The following is a 14,953-nucleotide window of genomic DNA, read 5'->3' as shown; positions in this document are numbered from 1 at the left end:
TTAAAGCACTCAGTTTCGCTCGAGTACCATGACGACCGATTTGACTTCGGCACGACTTTAGGTCGCTTAATTTCAGCCTAGCGGGCTAGGAATTCACACAGACAAGCCTTGGGAATCCAGCTTTCAAGGGAGGCCTCTTTCAAGCCTCTCGGAGCCCGTGGGGCCGAACGGCGAGCGTCGAAGCACTCCGTTTCGCTCAAGTAGTAACCCTTTATTGACTAAATTGTAACATCACAACCAATGTGAATATGGCAGGAATTTTTAGCGCTTACTTTTGAGCAAGTGGGCTAAGATTTGAAACAAACGATCGGTGGGAATCCAGCTTTCAGGGGAGGCCTCCCCTGAGTCTCTGGACGGCTGTGGGGCCGGACGGTGAGCGTTAAAGCACTCAGTTTCGGTCCAGTAATAGGCCTTTATTGACTAAATTGTAACATGACGACCTATGTGATTTTGGCAGGACTTTTTAGCGCTTACGTTTGAGCTAGTGGGCTAAGATTTAAAACAAACGATCAGTGGGAATCCAGCTTTCAGGGGAGGCCTCCCCGAGTCTCTGGACTGCTGTGGGGCAGAGCGGCGACCGTTAAAGCACTCAGTTTCGCTCGAGTACCTTGACGACCGATTTGACTTCGGCACGACTTTAGGTCGCTTAATTTCAGCCTAGCGGGCTAGGAATTCACACAGACAAGCCTTGGGAATCCAGCTTTCAAGGGAGGCCTCTTTCAAGCCTCTCGGAGCCCGTGGGGCCGAACGGCGAGCGTCGAAGCACTCCGTTTCGCTCAAGTAGTAACCCTTTATTGACTAAATTGTAACATCACAACCAATGTGAATATGGCAGGAATTTTTAGCGCTTACTTTTGAGCAAGTGGGCTAATATTTGAAACAAACGATCGGTGGGAATCCAGCTTTCAGAGGAGGCCTCCCCTGAGTCTCTGGACGGCTGTGGGGCCGAACGGTGAGCGTTAAAGCACTTGGTTTCTCTCCAGTAGTAGGCCTTTATTGAGTAAATTGTAACATGACGACCGATGTAATTTTGCCAGGACTTTTTAGCGCCTACTTTACAGCTACTGGGCTAAGAATTGAAACAAACGATCGGTGGGAATCCAGCTTTCAGGGGAGGCCTCCCCCGAGTCTCTGTACGGCTGTGGGGCCGAGCGGCGAGCGTAATAGCACTCAGTTTCGCTCGAGTACCATGACGACCGATTTGACTTCGGCACAACTTTAGGTCGCTTAATTTCAGCCGAGCGGGCTAGGAATTCACACAGACAAGCCTTGGGAATCCAGCTTTCAAGGGAGGCCTCTTCCAAGCCTCTCGGAGCTCGTGGGGCCGAACGGCGAGCGTCGAAGCACTCTGTTTCGCTCCAGTAGTAGGCCTTTATTGACTAAATTGTGACATGACAACCTATGTGACTTTGGCAGGACTTTTTAGTGCCTACTTTTGAACTAGTGCGCTAAGATTTGAAACAAACGATCGGTGGGAATCCAGCTTTCAGGGGAGGCCTCCCCTGAGTCTCTGGACGGCTGTGGGGCTGAGCGGCGAGCGTTAAAGCACTCAGTTTCGGTCCAGTAATAGGCCTTTATTGATTAAATTGTAACATGACGACCTATGTTATTTTGGCAGGACTTTTTAGCGCTTACGTTTGAGCTAGTGGGCTAAGATTTAAAACAAACGATCGGTGGGAATCCAGCTTTCAGGGGAGGCCTCCCCCGAGTCTCTGGACTGCTGTGGGGCCGAGCGGCGACCGTTAAAGCACTCAGTTTCGCTCGAGTACCATGACGACCGATTTGACTTCGGCACGACTTTAGGTCCCTTAATTTCAGCCGAGCGGGATAGGAATTCACACAGACAAGCCTTGGGAATCCAGCTTTCAAGGGAGGCCTCTTCCAAGCCTCTCGGAGCTCGTGGGGCCGAACGGCGAGCGTCGAAGCACTCGGTTTCGCTCAAGTAGTAACCCTTTATTGACTAAATTGTAACATCACAACCTATGTGACTTTGGCAGGAATTTTTAGCGCTTACTTTTGCGCAAATGGGCTAAGATTTGAAACAAACGATCGGTGGGAATCCAGCTTTCAGGGGAGGCCTCCCACGAGTCTCTGGACGGCTGTGGGGCCGAACGGTGAGCGTCAAAGCACTTGGTTTCTCTCCAGTAGTAGGCCTTTATTGAGTAAATTGTAACATGACGACCGATGTGATTTTGGCAGGACGTTTTTGCGCCTACTTTTCTGCTACTGGGCTAAGATTTGAAACAAACGATCGGTGGGAATCCAGCTTTCAGGGGAGGCCTCTCCCGAGTCTCTGGACGGCTGTGGGGCCGAACGGCGAGCGTCAAAGCACTCGGTTTCTCTCCAGTAGTCGGCCTTTATTGAGTAAATTGTAAAATGACGACCTATGTAATTTTGGCAGGACTTTTTAGCGCCTACTTTTCAGCCACTGGGCTAAGATTTGAAACAAACGATCGGTGGGAATCCAGCTTTCAGGGGAGGCCTCCCCCGAGTCTCTGGACTGCTGTGGGGCCGAGCGGCGACCGTTAAAGCACTCAGTTTCGCTCGAGTACCATGACGACCGATTTGACTTCGGCACGACTTTAGGTCGCTTAATTTCAGCCTAGCGGGCTAGGAATTCACACAGACAAGCCTTGGGAATCCAGCTTTCAAGGGAGGCCTCTTTCAAGCCTCTCGGAGCCCGTGGGGCCGAACGGCGAGCGTCGAAGCACTCCGTTTCGCTCAAGTAGTAACCCTTTATTGACTAAATTGTAACATCACAACCAATGTGAATATGGCAGGAATTTTTAGCGCTTACTTTTGAGCAAGTGGGCTAAGATTTGAAACAAACGATCGGTGGGAATCCAGCTTTCAGGGGAGGCCTCCCCTGAGTCTCTGGACGGCTGTGGGGCCGGACGGTGAGCGTTAAAGCACTCAGTTTCGGTCCAGTAATAGGCCTTTATTGACTAAATTGTAACATGACGACCTATGTGATTTTGGCAGGACTTTTTAGCGCTTACGTTTGAGCTAGTGGGCTAAGATTTAAAACAAACGATCAGTGGGAATCCAGCTTTCAGGGGAGGCCTCCCCGAGTCTCTGGACTGCTGTGGGGCAGAGCGGCGAGCGTAATAGCACTCAGTTTCGCTCGAGTACCATGACGACCGATTTGACTTCGGCACAACTTTAGGTCGCTTAATTTCAGCCGAGCGGGCTAGGAATTCACACAGACAAGCCTTGGGAATCCAGCTTTCAAGGGAGGCCTCTTCCAAGCCTCTCGGAGCTCGTGGGGCCGAACGGCGAGCGTCGAAGCACTCTGTTTCGCTCCAGTAGTAGGCCTTTATTGACTAAATTGTGACATGACAACCTATGTGACTTTGGCAGGACTTTTTAGTGCCTACTTTTGAACTAGTGCGCTAAGATTTGAAACAAACGATCGGTGGGAATCCAGCTTTCAGGGGAGGCCTCCCCTGAGTCTCTGGACGGCTGTGGGGCTGAGCGGCGAGCGTTAAAGCACTCAGTTTCGGTCCAGTAATAGGCCTTTATTGATTAAATTGTAACATGACGACCTATGTTATTTTGGCAGGACTTTTTAGCGCTTACGTTTGAGCTAGTGGGCTAAGATTTAAAACAAACGATCGGTGGGAATCCAGCTTTCAGGGGAGGCCTCCCCCGAGTCTCTGGACTGCTGTGGGGCCGAGCGGCGACCGTTAAAGCACTCAGTTTCGCTCGAGTACCATGACGACCGATTTGACTTCGGCACGACTTTAGGTCCCTTAATTTCAGCCGAGCGGGATAGGAATTCACACAGACAAGCCTTGGGAATCCAGCTTTCAAGGGAGGCCTCTTCCAAGCCTCTCGGAGCTCGTGGGGCCGAACGGCGAGCGTCGAAGCACTCGGTTTCGCTCAAGTAGTAACCCTTTATTGACTAAATTGTAACATCACAACCTATGTGACTTTGGCAGGAATTTTTAGCGCTTACTTTTGCGCAAATGGGCTAAGATTTGAAACAAACGATCGGTGGGAATCCAGCTTTCAGGGGAGGCCTCCCACGAGTCTCTGGACGGCTGTGGGGCCGAACGGTGAGCGTCAAAGCACTTGGTTTCTCTCCAGTAGTAGGCCTTTATTGAGTAAATTGTAACATGACGACCGATGTGATTTTGGCAGGACGTTTTTGCGCCTACTTTTCTGCTACTGGGCTAAGATTTGAAACAAACGATCGGTGGGAATCCAGCTTTCAGGGGAGGCCTCTCCCGAGTCTCTGGACGGCTGTGGGGCCGAACGGCGAGCGTCAAAGCACTCGGTTTCTCTCCAGTAGTCGGCCTTTATTGAGTAAATTGTAAAATGACGACCTATGTAATTTTGGCAGGACTTTTTAGCGCCTACTTTTCAGCCACTGGGCTAAGATTTGAAACAAACGATCGGTGGGAATCCAGCTTTCAGGGGAGGCCTCCCCCGAGTCTCTGAACGGCTGTGGGGCCGAGCGGCGAGCGTAATAGCACTCAGTTTCGCTCGAGTACCATGACGACCGATTTGACTTCGGCACAACTTTAGGTCGCTTAATTTCAGCCGAGCGGGCTAGGAATTCACACAGACAAGCCTTGGGAATCCAGCTTTCAAGGGAGGCCTCTTCCAAGCCTCTCGGAGCTCGTGGGGCCGAACGGCGAGCGTCGAAGCACTCGGTTTCTCTCCAGTAGTAGGCCTTTATTGACTAAATTGTAACATGACAACCTATGTGACTTTGGCAGGACTTTTTAGTGCCTACTTTTGAACTAGTGCGCTAAGATTTGAAACAAACGATCGGTGGGAATCCAGCTTTCAGGGGAGGCCTCCCCTGAGTCTCGGGACGACTGTGGGGCTGAGCGGCGAGCGTTAAAGCACTCAGTTTCGGTCCAGTAATAGGCCTTTATTGACTAAATTGTAACATGACGACCTATGTGATTTTGGCAGGACTTTTTAGCGCTTACGTTTGAGCTAGTGGGCGAAGATTTAAAACAAACGATCGGTGGGAATCCAGCTTTCAGGGGAGGCCTCCCCCGAGTCTCTGGACTGCTGTGGGGCCGAGCGGCGACCGTTAAAGCACTCAGTTTCGCTCGAGTACCATGACGACCGATTTGACTTCGGCACGACTTTAGGTCGCTTAATTTCAGCCTAGCGGGCTAGGAATTCACACAGACAAGCCTTGGGAATCCAGCTTTCAAGGGAGGCCTCTTTCAAGCCTCTCGGAGCCCGTGGGGCCGAACGGCGAGCGTCGAAGCACTCCGTTTCGCTCAAGTAGTAACCCTTTATTGACTAAATTGTAACATCACAACCAATGTGAATATGGCAGGAATTTTTATCGCTTACTTTTGAGCAAGTGGGCTAAGATTTGAAACAAACGATCGGTGGGAATCCAGCTTTCAGGGGAGGCCTCCCCTGAGTCTCTGGACGGCTGTGGGGCCGAACGGTGAGCGTTAAAGCACTCAGTTTCGGTCCAGTAATAGGCCTTTATTGACTAAATTGTAACATGACGACCTATGTGATTTTGGCAGGACTTTTTAGCGCTTACGTTTGAGCTAGTGGGCTAAGATTTAAAACAAACGATCAGTGGGAATCCAGCTTTCAGGGGAGGCCTCCCCGAGTCTCTGGACTGCTGTGGGGCCGAGCGGCGACCGTTAAAGCACTCAGTTTCGCTCGAGTACCATGACGACCGATTTGACTTCGGCACGACTTTAGGTCGCTTAATTTCAGCCTAGCGGGCTAGGAATTCACACAGACAAGCCTTGGGAATCCAGCTTTCAAGGGAGGCCTCTTTCAAGCCTCTCGGAGCCCGTGGGGCCGAACGGCGAGCGTCGAAGCACTCCGTTTCGCTCAAGTAGTAACCCTTTATTGACTAAATTGTAACATCACAACCAATGTGAATATGGCAGGAATTTTTAGCGCTTACTTTTGAGCAAGTGGGCTAAGATTTGAAACAAACGATCGGTGGGAATCCAGCTTTCAGAGGAGGCCTCCCCTGAGTCTCTGGACGGCTGTGGGGCCGAACGGTGAGCGTTAAAGCACTTGGTTTCTCTCCAGTAGTAGGCCTTTATTGAGTAAATTGTAACATGACGACCGATGTAATTTTGCCAGGACTTTTTAGCGCCTACTTTACAGCTACTGGGCTAAGATTTGAAACAAACGATCGGTGGGAATCCAGCTTTCAGGGGAGGCCTCCCCCGAGTCTCTGTACGGCTGTGGGGCCGAGCGGCGAGCGTAATAGCACTCAGTTTCGCTCGAGTACCATGACGACCGATTTGACTTCGGCACAACTTTAGGTCGCTTAATTTCAGCCGAGCGGGCTAGGAATTCACACAGACAAGCCTTGGGAATCCAGCTTTCAAGGGAGGCCTCTTCCAAGCCTCTCGGAGCTCGTGGGGCCGAACGGCGAGCGTCGAAGCACTCTGTTTCGCTCCAGTAGTAGGCCTTTATTGACTAAATTGTAACATGACAACCTATGTGACTTTGGCAGGACTTTTTAGTGCCTACTTTTGAACTAGTGCGCTAAGATTTGAAACAAACGATCGGTGGGAATCCAGCTTTCAGGGGAGGCCTCCCCTGAGTCTCTGGACGGCTGTGGGGCTGAGCGGCGAGCGTTAAAGGACTCAGTTTCGGTCCAGTAATAGGCCTTTATTGACTAAATTGTAACATGACGACCTATGTTATTTTGGCAGGACTTTTTAGCGCTTACGTTTGAGCTAGTGGGCTAAGATTTAAAACAAACGATCGGTGGGAATCCAGCTTTCAGGGGAGGCCTCCCCCGAGTCTCTGGACTGCTGTGGGGCCGAGCGGCGACCGTTAAAGCACTCAGTTTCGCTCGAGTACCATGACGACCGATTTGACTTCGGCACGACTTTAGGTCCCTTAATTTCAGCCGAGCGGGATAGGAATTCACACAGACAAGCCTTCGGAATCCAGCTTTCAAGGGAGGCCTCTTCCAAGCCTCTCGGAGCTCGTGGGGCCGAACGGCGAGCGTCGAAAAACTCTGTTTCGCTCAAGTAGTAACCCTTTATTGACTAATTTGTAACATCACAACCTATGTGAATTTGGCAGGAATTTTTAGCGCTTACTTTTGAGCAAGTGGGCTTAGATTTGAAACAAACGATCGGTGGGAATCCAGCTTTCAGGGGAGGCCTCCCCCGAGTCTCTGGACGGCTGTGGGGCCGAACGGTGAGCGTTAAAGCACTTGGTTTCTCTCCAGTAGTAGGCCTTTATTGAGTAAATTGTAACATGACGACCGATGTGATTTTGGCAGGACGTTTTTGCGCCTACTTTTCTGCTACTGGGCTAAGATTTGAAACAAACGATCGGTGGGAATCCAGCTTTCAGGGGAGGCCTCTCCCGAGTCTCTGGACGGCTGTGGGGCCGAACGGCGAGCGTCAAAGCACTCGGTTTCTCTCCAGTAGTCGGCCTTTATTGAGTAAATTGTAAAATGACGACCTATGTAATTTTGGCAGGACTTTTTAGCGCCTACTTTTCAGCCACTGGGCTAAGATTTGAAACAAACGATTGGTGGGAATCCAGCTTTCAGGGGAGGCCTCCCCCGAGTCTCTGGACTGCTGTGGGGCCGAGCGGCGACCGTTAAAGCACTCAGTTTCGCTCGAGTACCATGACGACCGATTTGACTTCGGCACGACTTTAGGTCGCTTAATTTCAGCCTAGCGGGCTAGGAATTCACACAGACAAGCCTTGGGAATCCAGCTTTCAAGGGAGGCCTCTTTCAAGCCTCTCGGAGCCCGTGGGGCCGAACGGCGAGCGTCGAAGCACTCCGTTTCGCTCAAGTAGTAACCCTTTATTGACTAAATTGTAACATCACAACCAATGTGAATATGGCAGGAATTTTTAGCGCTTACTTTTGAGCAAGTGGGCTAAGATTTGAAACAAACGATCGGTGGGAATCCAGCTTTCAGGGGAGGCCTCCCCTGAGTCTCTGGACGGCTGTGGGGCCGGACGGTGAGCGTTAAAGCACTCAGTTTCGGTCCAGTAATAGGCCTTTATTGACTAAATTGTAACATGACGACCTATGTGATTTTGGCAGGACTTTTTAGCGCTTACGTTTGAGCTAGTGGGCTAAGATTTAAAACAAACGATCAGTGGGAATCCAGCTTTCAGGGGAGGCCTCCCCGAGTCTCTGGACTGCTGTGGGGCAGAGCGGCGACCGTTAAAGCACTCAGTTTCGCTCGAGTACCTTGACGACCGATTTGACTTCGGCACGACTTTAGGTCGCTTAATTTCAGCCTAGCGGGCTAGGAATTCACACAGACAAGCCTTGGGAATCCAGCTTTCAAGGGAGGCCTCTTTCAAGCCTCTCGGAGCCCGTGGGGCCGAACGGCGAGCGTCGAAGCACTCCGTTTCGCTCAAGTAGTAACCCTTTATTGACTAAATTGTAACATCACAACCAATGTGAATATGGCAGGAATTTTTAGCGCTTACTTTTGAGCAAGTGGGCTAAGATTTGAAACAAACGATCGGTGGGAATCCAGCTTTCAGAGGAGGCCTCCCCTGAGTCTCTGGACGGCTGTGGGGCCGAACGGTGAGCGTTAAAGCACTTGGTTTCTCTCCAGTAGTAGGCCTTTATTGAGTAAATTGTAACATGACGACCGATGTAATTTTGCCAGGACTTTTTAGCGCCTACTTTACAGCTACTGGGCTAAGAATTGAAACAAAGGATCGGTGGGAATCCAGCTTTCAGGGGAGGCCTCCCCCGAGTCTCTGTACGGCTGTGGGGCCGAGCGGCGAGCGTAATAGCACTCAGTTTCGCTCGAGTACCATGACGACCGATTTGACTTCGGCACAACTTTAGGTCGCTTAATTTCAGCCGAGCGGGCTAGGAATTCACACAGACAAGCCTTGGGAATCCAGCTTTCAAGGGAGGCCTCTTCCAAGCCTCTCGGAGCTCGTGGGGCCGAACGGCGAGCGTCGAAGCACTCTGTTTCGCTCCAGTAGTTGGCCTTTATTGACTAAATTGTGACATGACAACCTATGTGACTTTGGCAGGACTTTTTAGTGCCTACTTTTGAACTAGTGCGCTAAGATTTGAAACAAACGATCGGTGGGAATCCAGCTTTCAGGGGAGGCCTCCCCTGAGTCTCTGGACGGCTGTGGGGCTGAGCGGCGAGCGTTAAAGCACTCAGTTTCGGTCCAGTAATAGGCCTTTATTGATTAAATTGTAACATGACGACCTATGTTATTTTGGCAGGACTTTTTAGCGCTTACGTTTGAGCTAGTGGGCTAAGATTTAAAACAAACGATCGGTGGGAATCCAGCTTTCAGGGGAGGCCTCCCCCGAGTCTCTGGACTGCTGTGGGGCCGAGCGGCGACCGTTAAAGCACTCAGTTTCGCTCGAGTACCATGACGACCGATTTGACTGCGGCACGACTTTAGGTCCCTTAATTTCAGCCGAGCGGGATAGGAATTCACACAGACAAGCCTTCGGAATCCAGCTTTCAAGGGAGGCCTCTTCCAAGCCTCTCGGAGCTCGTGGGGCCGAACGGCGAGCGTCGAAAAACTCTGTTTCGCTCAAGTAGTAACCCTTTATTGACTAATTTGTAACATCACAACCTATGTGAATTTGGCAGGAATTTTTAGCGCTTACTTTTGAGCAAGTGGGCTTAGATTTGAAACAAACGATCGGTGGGAATCCAGCTTTCAGGGGAGGCCTCCCCCGAGTCTCTGGACGGCTGTGGGGCCGAACGGTGAGCGTTAAAGCACTTGGTTTCTCTCCAGTAGTAGGCCTTTATTGAGTAAATTGTAACATGACGACCGATGTGATTTTGGCAGGACGTTTTTGCGCCTACTTTTCTGCTACTGGGCTAAGATTTGAAACAAACGATCGGTGGGAATCCAGCTTTCAGGGGAGGCCTCTCCCGAGTCTCTGGACGGCTGTGGGGCCGAACGGCGAGCGTCAAAGCACTCGGTTTCTCTCCAGTAGTCGGCCTTTATTGAGTAAATTGTAAAATGACGACCTATGTAATTTTGGCAGGACTTTTTAGCGCCTACTTTTCAGCCACTGGGCTAAGATTTGAAACAAACGATCGGTGGGAATCCAGCTTTCAGGGGAGGCCTCCCCCGAGTCTCTGGACTGCTGTGGGGCCGAGCGGCGACCGTTAAAGCACTCAGTTTCGCTCGAGTACCATGACGACCGATTTGACTTCGGCACGACTTTAGGTCGCTTAATTTCAGCCTAGCGGGCTAGGAATTCACACAGACAAGCCTTGGGAATCCAGCTTTCAAGGGAGGCCTCTTTCAAGCCTCTCGGAGCCCGTGGGGCCGAACGGCGAGCGTCGAAGCACTCCGTTTCGCTCAAGTAGTAACCCTTTATTGACTAAATTGTAACATCACAACCAATGTGAATATGGCAGGAATTTTTAGCGCTTACTTTTGAGCAAGTGGGCTAAGATTTGAAACAAACGATCGGTGGGAATCCAGCTTTCAGGGGAGGCCTCCCCTGAGTCTCTGGACGGCTGTGGGGCCGGACGGTGAGCGTTAAAGCACTCAGTTTCGGTCCAGTAATAGGCCTTTATTGACTAAATTGTAACATGACGACCTATGTGATTTTGGCAGGACTTTTTAGCGCTTACGTTTGAGCTAGTGGGCTAAGATTTAAAACAAACGATCAGTGGGAATCCAGCTTTCAGGGGAGGCCTCCCCGAGTCTCTGGACTGCTGTGGGGCAGAGCGGCGACCGTTAAAGCACTCAGTTTCGCTCGAGTACCTTGACGACCGATTTGACTTCGGCACGACTTTAGGTCGCTTAATTTCAGCCTAGCGGGCTAGGAATTCACACAGACAAGCCTTGGGAATCCAGCTTTCAAGGGAGGCCTCTTTCAAGCCTCTCGGAGCCCGTGGGGCCGAACGGCGAGCGTCGAAGCACTCCGTTTCGCTCAAGTAGTAACCCTTTATTGACTAAATTGTAACATCACAACCAATGTGAATATGGCAGGAATTTTTAGCGCTTACTTTTGAGCAAGTGGGCTAAGATTTGAAACAAACGATCGGTGGGAATCCAGCTTTCAGAGGAGGCCTCCCCTGAGTCTCTGGACGGCTGTGGGGCCGAACGGTGAGCGTTAAAGCACTTGGTTTCTCTCCAGTAGTAGGCCTTTATTGAGTAAATTGTAACATGACGACCGATGTAATTTTGCCAGGACTTTTTAGCGCCTACTTTACAGCTACTGGGCTAAGAATTGAAACAAACGATCGGTGGGAATCCAGCTTTCAGGGGAGGCCTCCCCCGAGTCTCTGTACGGCTGTGGGGCCGAGCGGCGAGCGTAATAGCACTCAGTTTCGCTCGAGTACCATGACGACCGATTTGACTTCGGCACAACTTTAGGTCGCTTAATTTCAGCCGAGCGGGCTAGGAATTCACACAGACAAGCCTTGGGAATCCAGCTTTCAAGGGAGGCCTCTTCCAAGCCTCTCGGAGCTCGTGGGGCCGAACGGCGAGCGTCGAAGCACTCTGTTTCGCTCCAGTAGTTGGCCTTTATTGACTAAATTGTGACATGACAACCTATGTGACTTTGGCAGGACTTTTTAGTGCCTACTTTTGAACTAGTGCGCTAAGATTTGAAACAAACGATCGGTGGGAATCCAGCTTTCAGGGGAGGCCTCCCCTGAGTCTCTGGACGGCTGTGGGGCTGAGCGGCGAGCGTTAAAGCACTCAGTTTCGGTCCAGTAATAGGCCTTTATTGATTAAATTGTAACATGACGACCTATGTTATTTTGGCAGGACTTTTTAGCGCTTACGTTTGAGCTAGTGGGCTAAGATTTAAAACAAACGATCGGTGGGAATCCAGCTTTCAGGGGAGGCCTCCCCCGAGTCTCTGGACTGCTGTGGGGCCGAGCGGCGACCGTTAAAGCACTCAGTTTCGCTCGAGTACCATGACGACCGATTTGACTTCGGCACGACTTTAGGTCCCTTAATTTCAGCCGAGCGGGATAGGAATTCACACAGACAAGCCTTGGGAATCCAGCTTTCAAGGGAGGCCTCTTCCAAGCCTCTCGGAGCTCGTGGGGCCGAACGGCGAGCGTCGAAGCACTCGGTTTCGCTCAAGTAGTAACCCTTTATTGACTAAATTGTAACATCACAACCTATGTGACTTTGGCAGGAATTTTTAGCGCTTACTTTTGCGCAAATGGGCTAAGATTTGAAACAAACGATCGGTGGGAATCCAGCTTTCAGGGGAGGCCTCCCACGAGTCTCTGGACGGCTGTGGGGCCGAACGGTGAGCGTCAAAGCACTTGGTTTCTCTCCAGTAGTAGGCCTTTATTGAGTAAATTGTAACATGACGACCGATGTGATTTTGGCAGGACGTTTTTGCGCCTACTTTTCTGCTACTGGGCTAAGATTTGAAACAAACGATCGGTGGGAATCCAGCTTTCAGGGGAGGCCTCTCCCGAGTCTCTGGACGGCTGTGGGGCCGAACGGCGAGCGTCAAAGCACTCGGTTTCTCTCCAGTAGTCGGCCTTTATTGAGTAAATTGTAAAATGACGACCTATGTAATTTTGGCAGGACTTTTTAGCGCCTACTTTTCAGCCACTGGGCTAAGATTTGAAACAAACGATCGGTGGGAATCCAGCTTTCAGGGGAGGCCTCCCCCGAGTCTCTGAACGGCTGTGGGGCCGAGCGGCGAGCGTAATAGCACTCAGTTTCGCTCGAGTACCATGACGACCGATTTGACTTCGGCACAACTTTAGGTCGCTTAATTTCAGCCGAGCGGGCTAGGAATTCACACAGACAAGCCTTGGGAATCCAGCTTTCAAGGGAGGCCTCTTCCAAGCCTCTCGGAGCTCGTGGGGCCGAACGGCGAGCGTCGAAGCACTCGGTTTCTCTCCAGTAGTAGGCCTTTATTGACTAAATTGTAACATGACAACCTATGTGACTTTGGCAGGACTTTTTAGTGCCTACTTTTGAACTAGTGCGCTAAGATTTGAAACAAACGATCGGTGGGAATCCAGCTTTCAGGGGAGGCCTCCCCTGAGTCTCGGGACGACTGTGGGGCTGAGCGGCGAGCGTTAAAGCACTCAGTTTCGGTCCAGTAATAGGCCTTTATTGACTAAATTGTAACATGACGACCTATGTGATTTTGGCAGGACTTTTTAGCGCTTACGTTTGAGCTAGTGGGCGAAGATTTAAAACAAACGATCGGTGGGAATCCAGCTTTCAGGGGAGGCCTCCCCCGAGTCTCTGGACTGCTGTGGGGCCGAGCGGCGACCGTTAAAGCACTCAGTTTCGCTCGAGTACCATGACGACCGATTTGACTTCGGCACGACTTTAGGTCGCTTAATTTCAGCCTAGCGGGCTAGGAATTCACACAGACAAGCCTTGGGAATCCAGCTTTCAAGGGAGGCCTCTTTCATGCCTCTCGGAGCCCGTGGGGCCGAACGGCGAGCGTCGAAGCACTCCGTTTCGCTCAAGTAGTAACCCTTTATTGACTAAATTGTAACATCACAACCAATGTGAATATGGCAGGAATTTTTATCGCTTACTTTTGAGCAAGTGGGCTAAGATTTGAAATAAACGATCGGTGGGAATCCAGCTTTCAGGGGAGGCCTCCCCTGAGTCTCTGGACGGCTGTGGGGCCGAACGGTGAGCGTTAAAGCACTCAGTTTCGGTCCAGTAATAGGCCTTTATTGACTAAATTGTAACATGACGACCTATGTGATTTTGGCAGGACTTTTTAGCGCTTACGTTTGAGCTAGTGGGCTAAGATTTAAAACAAACGATCAGTGGGAATCCAGCTTTCAGGGGAGGCCTCCCCGAGTCTCTGGACTGCTGTGGGGCCGAGCGGCGACCGTTAAAGCACTCAGTTTCGCTCGAGTACCATGACGACCGATTTGACTTCGGCACGACTTTAGGTCGCTTAATTTCAGCCTAGCGGGCTAGGAATTCACACAGACAAGCCTTGGGAATCCAGCTTTCAAGGGAGGCCTCTTTCAAGCCTCTCGGAGCCCGTGGGGCCGAACGGCGAGCGTCGAAGCACTCCGTTTCGCTCAAGTAGTAACCCTTTATTGACTAAATTGTAACATCACAACCAATGTGAATATGGCAGGAATTTTTAGCGCTTACTTTTGAGCAAGTGGGCTAAGATTTGAAACAAACGATCGGTGGGAATCCAGCTTTCAGAGGAGGCCTCCCCTGAGTCTCTGGACGGCTGTGGGGCCGAACGGTGAGCGTTAAAGCACTTGGTTTCTCTCCAGTAGTAGGCCTTTATTGAGTAAATTGTAACATGACGACCGATGTAATTTTGCCAGGACTTTTTAGCGCCTACTTTACAGCTACTGGGCTAAGATTTGAAACAAACGATCGGTGGGAATCCAGCTTTCAGGGGAGGCCTCCCCCGAGTCTCTGTACGGCTGTGGGGCCGAGCGGCGAGCGTAATAGCACTCAGTTTCGCTCGAGTACCATGACGACCGATTTGACTTCGGCACAACTTTAGGTCGCTTAATTTCAGCCGAGCGGGCTAGGAATTCACACAGACAAGCCTTGGGAATCCAGCTTTCAAGGGAGGCCTCTTCCAAGCCTCTCGGAGCTCGTGGGGCCGAACGGCGAGCGTCGAAGCACTCTGTTTCGCTCCAGTAGTAGGCCTTTATTGACTAAATTGTAACATGACAACCTATGTGACTTTGGCAGGACTTTTTAGTGCCTACTTTTGAACTAGTGCGCTAAGATTTGAAACAAACGATCGGTGGGAATCCAGCTTTCAGGGGAGGCCTCCCCTGAGTCTCTGGACGGCTGTGGGGCTGAGCGGCGAGCGTTAAAGGACTCAGTTTCGGTCCAGTAATAGGCCTTTATTGACTAAATTGTAACATGACGACCTATGTTATTTTGGCAGGACTTTTTAGCGCTTACGTTTGAGCTAGTGGGCTAAGATTTAAAACAAACGATCGGTGGGAATCCAGCTTTCAGGGGAGGCCTCCCCCGAGTCTCTGGACTGCTGTGGGGCCGAGCGGCGACCGTTAAA

This window comes from Phycodurus eques, chromosome 18 (assembly GCF_024500275.1).
Source record: "Phycodurus eques isolate BA_2022a chromosome 18, UOR_Pequ_1.1, whole genome shotgun sequence".
In the NCBI taxonomy this organism is placed as follows: domain Eukaryota; kingdom Metazoa; phylum Chordata; class Actinopteri; order Syngnathiformes; family Syngnathidae; genus Phycodurus; species Phycodurus eques.
This window is presented reverse-complemented; position numbering follows the sequence as displayed.